Raw genomic sequence first — 13,195 nt, 5'->3', positions numbered from 1 at the left:
ATTGTCCATTTTTAATTAGTATATTTGTCTGGTTGTTGTTAAGTTGTAAGAGTTCTTTGCACTGGAGGTGACTCCCTTATTATATATACATGATTGGGAAATATTTTCTTCCAATTTTGGGGGTGTCTTTTTCACTTTTTTCAATTGTGTTCACAAAAGTTTTTAAATTCGATGAAGTCCAGTTTATCTCTTTTTTTCCCCTTTTATTGCCTGTGATTTTTGTTATACACATAATGGTTTTATATGTAAGAGACCATTGCCTAGTCGGAGGTCATTGAGATTTACCCATATGTTTTATTCTAAAAGTTTTATAGTTTTTAGCTTTTACATTTAGGTCTGTGATTCATAGTAAGTTAATTTTGGTATACAATGTGAGGTATAAGATATGAGGTCTTTTATATGTGGATATTGTATTGTCTGAGCACCATTTGTTGAAAAGATTATTTTTTCCACATTGAATTGTCTTGGTACCTTTGTCAAAATTTAGCTTACCGTGAATGTAAAGATTTTTTCTAGACTTTCAAATCTTTTTCATAGATCTATATGTCTATCCTTATGCCAGTACCACCTCTTTTAATTACTGTAGCTTTGTAGTAACATGTATTATTATTATTATTATTATTAGGATTTCAATACGAATATTTTTCAAGGGAAAATCACTTACAGCTCAGCCAGTCTTCTCTCAACTCAATCACCTGTCTTGTGGCTCTAGTTTATAAGTAATACAAATGTCATAATTTATATTGATTCTTTGTTTCCTTTGTGCACTAGGAATATGAAGTCTAATTTTGTGACCCACATTCAAAAACTTTGCAGGAAATTTGGTGATTTAAATTTGTTATTAAGATTACTCTTGGCTAGTTCTAAGTGTATAGAAATTTTACATTCAAATAATTGAATATGTAAATTTGCATATGTTGTGTAAGCCTTTGTTTTTTGAAAATATAGTATTTTTATTCTGTAACATAAGATTTAATAATAATTAAATTCAAATTATTTTATGGCTTCTTGAATGATACTCTTATTGATATTAATTAAACTAGAGAATGAACAGCATAGAAGTGACCATACCATAGGTTACAAAAAAGGACATTGCAGTCTATTATACAGCAGGAGAGGAACAATTGTTTATTGATTAGAAGAAATCTTTCTGGAATACACATATCAATTATGGAAGCTGCTTACCTATGCAACTGGCATATCCATCAATCCATCCATTCAAATCAATAAGCATTGACTGGTCGTTGTCCTAGTTATGGGATATATACCCAATATTTCAGGCAAGAAAGTGTTTATAATATGATATAAACATAAACAATTAAACAGGAACTGTCCATGGTGATAAGTACTAAGATATAGACAAGCAGAGAAAAGAGGCTCCTATACTGGATAGAAGGGTCATCAAAGGCTGGGAGAAGTAAAGTCTAAATTAATGCATGGAAGCTAAGTAGGGCTAGCATGATGAAACCTTCTGGTGACTACTTTTGCTGCCAAGTGAACTTTAAATTTTCTATCTTGCTTCACTAAAAATTATTTTTTTTATTCCTGAAATTATATTTTAATATTATCCCAGAACACAAAAGTATTTGTGAAAGTAGAAGTTATGAAAAAAGTAAAGATATTAAGCTGAAGACATTTTAGTTGTTAAGCCAATGTTAAGTTTTAACTGTAGATATTTGTTGAAGAGAACAATAAAGAATTAAGTTGTAAGATCTATTTCGTGCCATGGCCTTGAACAATGTTAAAGAGTCATTTCTATAAAAGATCATTGTTGCTGTCTCATCTTCTACTCAAATCCTGTGATACATTTTGGAAAGAATAGAATCAGATGGTTGCTACTCCAGTCACCTTCCTAGTCACTCAACAGTTTAAGAAGTGAGGGTGTTCATAGGTCTACAAATCCTCTCTTCTAAACCAGGGTATATACTGGCACATATTCCCAGTTCTGCTCTCAGACATCATAACTTCTTATTGTAAAAATTTCCCAGTTTGGGGCCGGCTGGGTGGCATAGTCGTTAAGGTCACACACACGGCTTCAGCGGCCTGGGGTTCACAGGTTTAGATCCCAGGCTCGGACCTCTGCGCCTCTTATCAAGCCATGCTGTGGAAGGCGTCCCACATATAAAGTAGAGGAACATGGGCATGGACGTTAGCCCAGGGCCAATCTTCCTCAGCAAAAAGAGGAGGATTGGCAATGGATGTTAGCTCAGGGTTAATCTTCCTCACACACGAAAAAAAATTTCCCAGTTTAACTCTGCACTCTCACAGTCCAACTTAACTGAACACCTCCTCTCATTGTTTGAGAGCAGATTCTGATAAATATTTCTCAGAAGAAAATTCTTACCAAAATATCTGATTTTTTTATTTAAAAAATTGACACCCAGCACCAAATTAAGTACTCTTTCTTCCCCAAAATAGTGTATTTTTGTTTTACAAAATTAGATTACACGATCATTGGGAGGAAAACAACATCATAGCACTTAATACTGTGTTTATTCTGTAGTAACAGAACTACCTGAAAAAATCAACTACTTTTATAAAAGAAAATACTATGCTTGAAAATAAATTCTTATACAGATTCTGAGTTAAATATTATGTTCCAGTGAGATTAGCAAACACGAAATAACAACAATGAAGAAAAAGCCACTGCAATTCTTAAGAGCAAATTATCTGCCATTCTCCATTTCTGTATCTGAATGTTATCTGCTTCAGCTATCAGGAAGAGGCTGTCAATCAGCTCCATTGCTGGAATGAAGGAGTAGATGGTACAGTTTAATTTTATTATGGAAATTGATTTGCATCTTTTATATTTCTTGATTGAAATCTTTCCAGGTAATGGCATTGAAGAAGACTCATAAAACTGCCATGACTGGGGTAATAACTATTATTATGATCAAATTTAATAAAAAAAAAAACCTTGCCTGCAATATGGGAACTATGAATAATTCATGTAAGCTGTTGCTTAAAATGTGATGGAGAGGAAAAGACTTGTAGAAAAAATCTTAATGTATCCAGACAGGGATGATAATTGGTTTTTGCAAATAATGAATACTTCATGTACAAGCCAAGACTAACAAGGCTAGAGGAGAAGACTCTACATAGAGGAAATAAATCCACATATCTGATTTTTGCAGGAGAAGAGGGATAGATGGATTTTTTTAAAAAGAACTGTCAGAAAATGCAGATTGTAAAAATTATATTTTAGATCATCACACAGCTTCTTTTAAATAAACAAAGACTTGAGAAATATTTAATATATGTCTGTATCCATATGTTTGTAAATGATCTATGAAACAATAAACATTCACTCCAGTGCCCATATTTAACAGTCTCAGAGGCCTAGAAATCCAAGTTAATCCTAAAGAATTTTCACAAATTCAATATTGTAGCAATATTTGTTTTGAAAAAGAAGTTTAAAAGTGTTCATTTTTATTTATTTGATATACAGAATTTTTACATACCTAGTTATATCTCTAGCTGTAATCAAATTTTCTATTTGAGTTTTGTTTCAATTTAATTTTACCTCTTTTAACTCTGTTAATCTCTCTGCTTCCCCCTTTTATTGGCTACCATCTGGTGGAAAAAAATTGTAATAGCAGAGGATGATTAAAATATTTCTGAGAAGACAAAGTTTTAATTGTAGATATGATTGCCACATAATACTACTGACTTGGGTAGCAAGCTCGATACTAAAATCTTTTATCACACCCAGTTCCATTATGATTATACCTATTCAGCTCTTAAATAATTTGAAAATTTATATTTAATTGTTTTTGTATAAAATAACTCTTATACTTTAATAACCTCTAAGAAGATAGGAATCAGTATATTTTAATTATTTTAATGTAACTAGGATGTCCTGGTTGCCCTGGAAAGACTTATTTTACACACATTATTCTAGCATAATTATTAATAGTGCCCCCTCTCATTCTCAAACTAAACTACAATAGAAGATTATATAATCATTCTACATACAATCAGCAACTAGCATGGTGCCTGAGAACATACTATGCATTAAATATTTTTCATTCAGTATTTTTGTTAAGGTTTTTTCCTCACTTATGTTAGATAATTGGGCATAAATTCTCCTATTTGGGGATTCTTCATGAAGATAACATCAAGAAAATAAACCTTTAATTTTGAATCAAAAATGTAAGAGTGGACCAGTTGTTTCACATCTCATTATTTTGGAAGTATATTGAATAGACAATAGCTTATAAAACAGGAAAGTTATTCTGAAGGAGTTAATAGATTCAATGTGGAAACAAACGTGTTCTTTGGTAATTAACTCATAGTGTCTTGAGACTGATCTTCCTACACTTGTGAGTAAATGGACTGAATGATTTGACAGATATAATGCATTACTAAAGACAATACATCTTACAATCAATTGAGGGCAAAATTTGATATAATTGCATCATATATCCGTATATGATGTATATATCATGTGGGCAAAATAATCATCTTATCATTTCATTAATTAAAGACACAATGATACATTCTCACTGTTCATGAACACAGCACTCCTTAAGATTAATCCTTCATTTTGCATTTCTCTTTAAGTGATGTGTTATTTCTGGCTATTCAGAAAGAAACTGATGTTAGAATAGTCACAAGAGTTTTTAAATAATTTTGAATTTTGAAGTTTTTAGATTAAAACTCTTACGAGTGCAAAAATGTAAAATAAAGGGCCAGACTGTTGGCAGTAGCAGTTAAGTGCGCGCACTCTGCTTCGGCAGCCCAGGGTTCATAGGTTCAGATCCCACGCGTGCACTGACGAACAGCTTGTCAAGCCATGCTGTGGCCGCGTCCCATATAAAGTAGAAGAAGACAGGCACAGATGTTAGCACAGGGCCAATCTTCCTCAGCAAAAAAGAGGAGGATCGGCAACAGACGTTAGCTCAGTGCTGGTCTTCCTCACAAAAATAAAAAAAAAGAAAAATGTAAAATAAAACTCTCTGATTCTTTAAACTAAGAAGATAAACTTGATGGTAAATAATGAAAATAAAATATATTCCTTTATGTAATATATGAACATTTCTTCCATGTAAGAAAATGCTCAAGATTATATGTATATAATCTATATTCTAATATATGTATATCAGATAACTTATATCTTTTTCTCTGTAATATGCATTTAAGCAGCCTTCTCATCACATCATTTGCCCTTTTTTGGTCTGATATTTTGCAACATAGAAGTTTATATATTTATCAATGAAATATACTAGAAAACACTAGTTGATGCAATAAAATTAAAATTTATTACAGATCATTTGTAAAACATAAAAAGTTCAACTCTACAAAATAGTATATTGAAAAGGAAAAGCCACGTTGTCTTACTTATTCATAATTGAGCTGCAAAAAAACCCCACCTAGATTGTATTTATAAATAAATATTCCTTTAAGTTCTAAAAAGACTCTATAGATAATTAAGCTATCATTAATAAATAAGATTAGTACAAAAGATAAATAATGGCTATGGTTTAAATATTAAATATTGGCGTATATACACAAACATACAGTCTTATTGATTTTCTTAGACGACGCTAAGAAAATACTTTATTACTGTGAAAGCTGTTAAAAAAAAGATAGATTCAAGCATTTATACCCTCTTCCTATAAAAACTATGTTTTGTGGTAACCAAAGAGTTTATGAGGGAAAGGTTTTTATAGAAATATCTCAGCCAATAAATGAATAAAAGTATTAGAATTAATATATCACCATTTTGCAACTCCAAAGTCATTAACATATATTAGGTAATTATCATCAATGACTTCTAATATAGCAAAATTAAGACAACCAGCCATGATGGCCTCCTAATGCAAGTACACAGCATCTATTATGCAGAATTCTTTCTAAAATTCAAAACTGAGTCTCTACATCTATCAATTCACAGAGAAGAAGAAGACAGAGAAACATGTTAAAAGATACCACACAGAGGCAATCAGAAAAGTTTATACTGTGTGAAACTATATAGGACAAATAACTTGACATTTATTTTCAACCAATTCCCAGAGGGAAGAAAAAATTTAAAAGGAGGGAAAAATAAGTACATAGAGAGAAATCTAAGAGACACACTGTTTACTTTCAGTGCATAGACCTTATTTGGATCCTCACTCCAAAAAAATCAACTGGAAAACTTTTATGAGACAACTGCAGAAATGGGAAAGCGCTTTGGGTATTTGATGATAATAAGGAACTAACTCTTTACGGGAGTTCACAATATTATGAGTATGTTTTTGAAAGCTTGCTTATTTTTAGAGGTGCATATGAGCTATATAAGGAATAATCAAATATTGTCTCGGTTTATCTCCTTAATAATGTGAGATGGGGGTAAGTGGTAGGGATAAAGATAAAACAAAGTTGGTCATGAATTTTTATTCATTGAAGCTGAGTGATAGGTGCATAGTACATGGTTACATTACTATTTCTCTCTCTATATATACATGTACACTTGTATATTTGTAGCTATATATACACATATATTCATATATATACATATAATTGTATAACTTCTTCCATGGATATTATTAAAGTACTTATACTTTTTTTTAGCTTCTTTCCTGAATGATGTTCTTTTATGTAAAATACTTAAATTTTACACTAGGCTTCACAATATTCCGTATTGAGATAAGGATGCTTCTCTCTTTGGATTATAATATTTTTACCTTTTGGTGCTGCTTATTCAAATACACAAAAAGAAGGAATTTATAAACATGCATTTTATGTAAAATAATGACTCATATAATTTTGTCCTAATGGTTTATGGTTGAAACCTTTGAATGACAAAACCTTGACTGGATCTTGACTATTTGCACAGAACACTGCTCCCTTGTTTCAAGGCTCCAATCATATCCTTTTTATTCCTTAGAAATTACATTTTAAATCCATAGGATGATGCAGTCCAGTGCATCCTAATGTTGGATTTTGAAAGTCTTTTCATTCCCCAAATTATTAGTTAGGCAAAGATGGGAACAGCTAAACACATCAGAAGCAAGAACAATTCAATTGCTTGGACAAGTCACATTGATAAATTATTTCATCTGGAAAGAGAGAATTCTTTCCTTATGAGAGAACTACTCAGTATTAGCTCTAAAGGTACATCCTTTATCTACTCTTTCCAGTATTATATATTTTTTGGTTCAAGTTTAAAAAGAAATGATGCAGCAGACAAAATATAGAGCAATAATGAAAGTTGTGGTAAACATGGTTTTGATTAGATTCATTTGTAAACTTTAGCATGTTAATTATTTATGCATAAAATGTGTGTTGCATTAAACATGCTTGCTATAATCAGTTTCTATGACAACCAAGGAGCTGGCAGATTATATTGATTTATACAAGATGGTTTCCAAGGTTATGACCAATTTATTAGACCTAATTGTTGTGTTAAAACTACTGGCAATATTAACTGTAACATAAGTGATAGCAGTTCTCCATTTAAAATATTCTTACAAGTCAAATGATATTTACACACTTAAAAAAATCCTTATGCTAATAATTGTGAAGATGAAATTGAAGAGTCTAACATACATGTTAAGCTAATGAAACTAGAAAGAGTATAGCAATTATGATTTAAGTTTAAGGAAATAGATTGTTTTTTATTCGATATTAGGAGGATGGAAATAAATATTTACTCATAAAACTATATCGAAAAATTATCTTAGTACCTTTCAGATAACACGAAACCTTAAAATAAATAAGCCGTGTGTTTAGTTTTGGTTGCTATAACAAAATACCACATAAATTATTTCTCTCATTTCTGGAGACTCTACGTCCAGATCAGGGTGACTCATTTATAAGGGCACTAATCCCACTCATAAGGGCTCCACTCTCACGACCCAAGCACCTCCCAAAGACACACCTCCTAATACCATCACCTTGAGCATTACGATTTCAACATATAGATTTTGCAGGGACACAAACATTCATACCATAGCACCATGTTACCATAATTTTTATCATTTCCTCAAAACATGTATCCTTTCTGTCCAAGAATGCTTTTCATTAAAAAAATATTTTTTTGGTGGTTACAAGGAAATGATGTGTAATGATAACTTTTTATCCATTGTACACAAAGGCTCTAAAAAAATCTAAGCAGTTTTCTGTTTCTGAGATTATGAACTGGCATTGAGTAATTTTGCATTGCCCCTAAAAAATGCAAAATAAAATAATGGTGTTGGCCTTTTGACTCTCAGAGAAGCACTATGGTGGTTGGCAAGAACTAGCATCTTACAAAAGGCAGTGAAAAGGGAGCCAAGAAGAAAGTAGTTGATCCATTTTCTAAGGAAGAGAAATACGATGTGAAAACACCAGCTATGTTCAGTATAAGCTATGTTGGAAAAACACTCGTCACAAGGACTCAAGGAACCAAAATTGCAGCTGATGACTTCAAGGCAGTATTTTTGAAGTGAGCCTTTTTGATCTGCAGAATGATGAACTGCACTTAGAAAATTCAAGCTAATTACTGAGGATGTTCTGGGCAAAAACTGCCTGGCCATTGTTTTACTACAAAATATAACAATCAGATTCAGAAGACCATGGGTCTGCCAAAGCTGGAAGAAGGTGATGGAAATTATGACCCAAGAGCTGTAGACAAATGACTTGAAAGCAGTGGTCAATAAATGGGTGTCAGGTAGCATTGGAACAGATATAAAAAAGACTTACCAATCTCCATGATGACTTTGTTAGAAAAGCAAAAATGCTGTAGAAGCCCAGGTTTGGGTTGAGAAAACTAATGGGGTTTCATGGTGAAGGTAGCAGCTCCAAGGAGCTCCTGGGAATGAGACAGGAGCTAAGGTCGACCGAGCTGATGGACATGAGCCACTCGTCCAAGAATCTGTTGAAAATTCAGACATTCAATGGTGACTAATAAAAAGACTTATTGTGGAAAAAAATAATGGTGTAATTCCAGTTTAGAGGAAAGACTTGAACTTGCTTAACACCACACTTTCTTTTAAAATAATCCTTGGATATGCAGAATTCCATTTCTAAATGACTCTAAAATCCAGATTTATGCAAATGTCAAGTTGTGACCTCCCTTTCCAATTTATCTAGAGAAATGTGATAAACAAAATATTTTAACGTCCTTGTATTTGTTGGTACTTTCCTTCATTTTTAGTAATTTCTCTGTTGGTTAAGAAATTCTTCACCACCCAGTGAGACTTTCTCCTATATTGACCCCTAAAGATTCTATAGCTTTGCCTTTTAATTATACATTTTTTAACCATCTCTATTTTTTAAATATATGATAAGAAAGTAAATTAAATCTGTTTTTCTTCCAGTTTCAAATGTGTTTGTGTGTGTGTGTGCATACATATTTGTTGGAAGAGGTAATCGAGAGGATGTGACCTTGGGTTGACCTTGCAGCTGGACCAGGCAATCAGAGCCTCTTACCCCCTCTCCTGTCCTGTACTTTCTGCCCACCATTCTCACAGCAGGAGCTGTTTTAAGGACACAGCCTTGAGAGAGTCAAGTGTTGTTGAGACCATCTGGACGGTGCACATGACTGAAATCTATAAACTTCTAAGATGCTTGTTCATGAGGAATAGAGGATAGCTTTCTTTTTTTCCTCATAATGACTTAGTAGATTTTAGTATTAATGCTATACTGACCTTATAAAATTAACTTATGACTATTTCCTTTTTTTCATGGTCTGGAAAAAAAAATTAAGAAGAATAGAATTATTTGTTCTTTTAGGGTTTAATAAAATTTTCAAATAAAACCATTTGAGATTGCTGTTGATCTCTATCAGAAGATTTTAAAATGTTGATTTATTTATTTTTGTATGTTCTTGTAGGACAAGGAAACAAAATCCTAAACGAGTATTTACTAGCCAAACCCAGGAATACAGAAAAATTATAATTTATCACGATCAAAGGAGTTTACCCCAGGAATACAGGATTGGCTAAATATTAGAAACAGTTAGTATAATTCCATTTATTAAAGGAAAAAAATCATATATTCATTTCAATAGAAGCAGAAAATCAGTATTCCAAGAAGCACAACATGAACTGATGGCAAAAATTCTTAGCTAACTGTGAAGAGAAGGACTCAGTATTTTTTTCTTTTAGATTCAACTTTTAGAAATTTTATATTTCATTTTATCTCAGTGTTAAATAATTTGACATTATTCATAGTAACTTCTTATAATTTTTAGTGTCTATAGCATTATTAATTATTGCTTTTTTATTTCTAATATTATTACTGTACATTATTTTTTATTTTCTTAATGAATTTTCCAGAATTTTGTCAGTATTATCAGCTTTTTTTCAAAGAATAAGTTTTGGGTTTGTTGAACCTCTCTATTGTATCTCTGGTTTCTGTTTTATTCATTCCTTTTATTATCTTGAGTGTTTCATCCTTCTCTCATTTTTGTGTACTGTTTTTATTATAGTCAGTGCTAAATTATAGTAATTATATATATTTATCAAACTTCTTTCTTTTTCTGAAGACACTTAAGTACATTTTTTTTTTCTGTGAGGACCACCCTAGCTATATAGCATAAAATAATATTTTCCTAATTTCATTATGACTTCTCTGCTATTTATCTGATTTAAGTAGAATTATATTCTTAAATTCAAAACGTTGAGGTTTTTTCTAATTTTATCAGTGTGATTTTTAATTTAAGTATCTTTTCGTGAAAGAACATAGTCTATATAAACCCAATCTTTTAATAATGGTGAGATATTTTTATTACTACATGTATGTCATTTTCAAAAATCTTCTGTGATTGCTTGATAAAAATATTGTTCTCAACTTGTTGGATGTAAGAGTTTATCTATGTTCATTATATGAATGTTATTAATTTTGGTTTTCAAATCTTCTCTATCCTTAGTGATGCATAAATTACTAAAGGAAGTATATTAGACTCTTTATGATTTTTTTTTCTATTTAGTTGTGTGAATATTTGCTTTATATGTGTTGAGGCTCTGTTATTAGGGATGTGAAAGATTAGAATTTGTCAAAGTTGCTAATGAAGTAAACTTTAATAATTTTATGCTTACTTCTTTTTCTCTAGAAATACTTTTTGACTCAATGTCTATTTTAGACATGTAATAATAGAGTCACATCTTCTCTATTTTTGTAAATATGCTCCTGGATTTTTAAAAAATGTGTATTTCTATATATTATTTTCCTATCTGTCACTCATTGCTTTCTAACATTTATTTAAATTGTGGCAACATCTTGATTATTTGTACCATGTCGTGCCTGCATTCTATTTATGTCATGTCAGCAGCATTTAGTCCCCCTTGGCTCTGTTGTCGATCTACTGTGATGCTATTCCTCACTCCATCTTCCCTTTACTACTCTAAAATCAGCCATTTTATTAATATTGTTTCAGTGGTTCCCATGGAAATTTAACCCTTTTACTTAATTTAAATCTAATGTTAATGCTATCTTTGTTCTCCACCAAGAGACTACCAAAAATTTAGACTATCTTAATTCTAATCAAAATCTTCCATAATTCTATGATGTTGTCATCATTTGGTTTAGTTCTATCTTTAAAAATTTTATTCGGTAAAACATTATCTTTATTTTTTTAATTTGTCTTGTTAAATACCACTTTCGTGGCTTTTCATTACTTTTTGCATTTCACATTTTCCACATAAGATCATTTCCTTTTGCTTAAATGAGGGTTTTTTAATTGGAGATGGGGTCCATTGCTGGAAAATGCTCTGTTTTAATATATATCTTTAAAATATTGTCGTCTTAATTTAAAGATAGTTTTAAACATTGAAGATATTAATCTTTGTTCTCTTCCTTCCAGCTTTAATGTGAAGAAGTAACCTGTCAGTCTTATTGCCATTCATTTCAAGAAAATCTGCTTTGTTTTCTTCTGGCCATTTTAAATTTTTTTCTTTGTCTTTTGTTTAATAAATTTACACTCTTACATGTATAAATATGGATTTATTTTTATTTAATCTGCTTGCAATACTTGGGCTTCTTGAATCTGAGAATTTTTGCTTTTAGTAGTTCTGCTCATGCATGTTCCCTGAGGGAATCTGTGTAAGATCTTTTTAGTATATACTCATGAGCTTAAAATTTGTGTTAATATAAACACATATACTAAATTTGGTGGATCTTTGACCAAAGACTGCTGCTCAGAATGACTGAACCAGTCTAAACTTCCACCACTAGAGAGTTGATGTTCTCAGTGTATCACCAACATTTGGCACCATCCAGCTTTTATTTTTTTCCAGTTAAAAATAATATTCTGTTATTCTTTGAATTTTCACTTCTCTGTTTACTAGTGAATTTTAATACTTTTTTGTGTGCTTGTTAGCCTTTTGAGTTTATTCTTTGGAAATTGCAGATTCACATCCTTTCCCATTTTTCTATGTGGGTCACAGAATTTTTGCTGATAATTTGCAGAAGTCCCTTTTATGTTCTAGATGTTATTCGCTTTCTGAATCAGACCAAACAAAATGTGTTCCCAGTCTTCCATGTATCTGTTAACTTTGACTTTGCTGTCCTTCATTGAAGAGAAATCCTCAGTTTTGATATAACACTAATCATTTTTGTTTTGTTTTGTAGTTGTCTTCTGAAATTTTGTCTGGTAAGTATTTCTTAGCTACCACCCTTACTCCTTTATCACAAATATAGGCTCCTTCATTTACTTCTATAACCTTTGAAATTTTATTTTGGCGTTTGCCCTTTAATGTTTTTGGAATTCATTTGTCTGTGGGATTAGAGAACGAGTTTTCACTTTTCCTCATATGGTGAGCCACTTTACTCAACATCTATGGACAATATTTCATTTCATCATTGATTTATGCTGCCAAATTTATCCTATATTAAATTTCTACATATAAATGTGTCCATCTGTAGTCTCTCTATTTTGTTCCAATAACCTGTTTTTCTGTTATTGGAAAACACCAGTGATTTTTATTTCTGTGAGTGTGCACTCTGCCTTACTGTGTGATAGGTCAATCAACATTTTTACTTTTCAAGTTTAGTTTCACTTAATTTGTATAGTCTTCCAAAAAACATTTATGTATCAAGTTTCTTTGAGAAAATCCAAATGTATTAAGATATATTTTAAATATTTGATTCATAACTCATAATATATGAAGTTACATATTCTATGAAACGAAATAAATATCTGGATCATTTCTGGGTTTGCTGCTATTGTCTCTTTGTTCTTTTGGTTACTGATTATATAAACTCATTTTTTGTATATTTGTCAATTTGC

General features: G+C 31.3%; 1 pseudogene; it reads left to right on the top strand.

Moving 5' to 3' along the window:
- Positions 1–8,207: 8,207 nt before the first annotated feature.
- On the top strand, positions 8,208–8,868 carry LOC101396415 (small ribosomal subunit protein eS1 pseudogene; annotated as a pseudogene).
- The last annotated feature ends 4,327 nt before the right edge of the window (positions 8,869–13,195 follow it).

This window comes from Ceratotherium simum, chromosome 38, assembly GCF_057802395.1.
Source record: "Ceratotherium simum simum isolate JZ-2026a chromosome 38, ASM5780239v1, whole genome shotgun sequence".
In the NCBI taxonomy this organism is placed as follows: domain Eukaryota; kingdom Metazoa; phylum Chordata; class Mammalia; order Perissodactyla; family Rhinocerotidae; genus Ceratotherium; species Ceratotherium simum.
The sequence above is the reverse complement of the archived record's forward strand: the minus strand, read 5'-3'. Positions and strand labels throughout refer to the sequence as shown.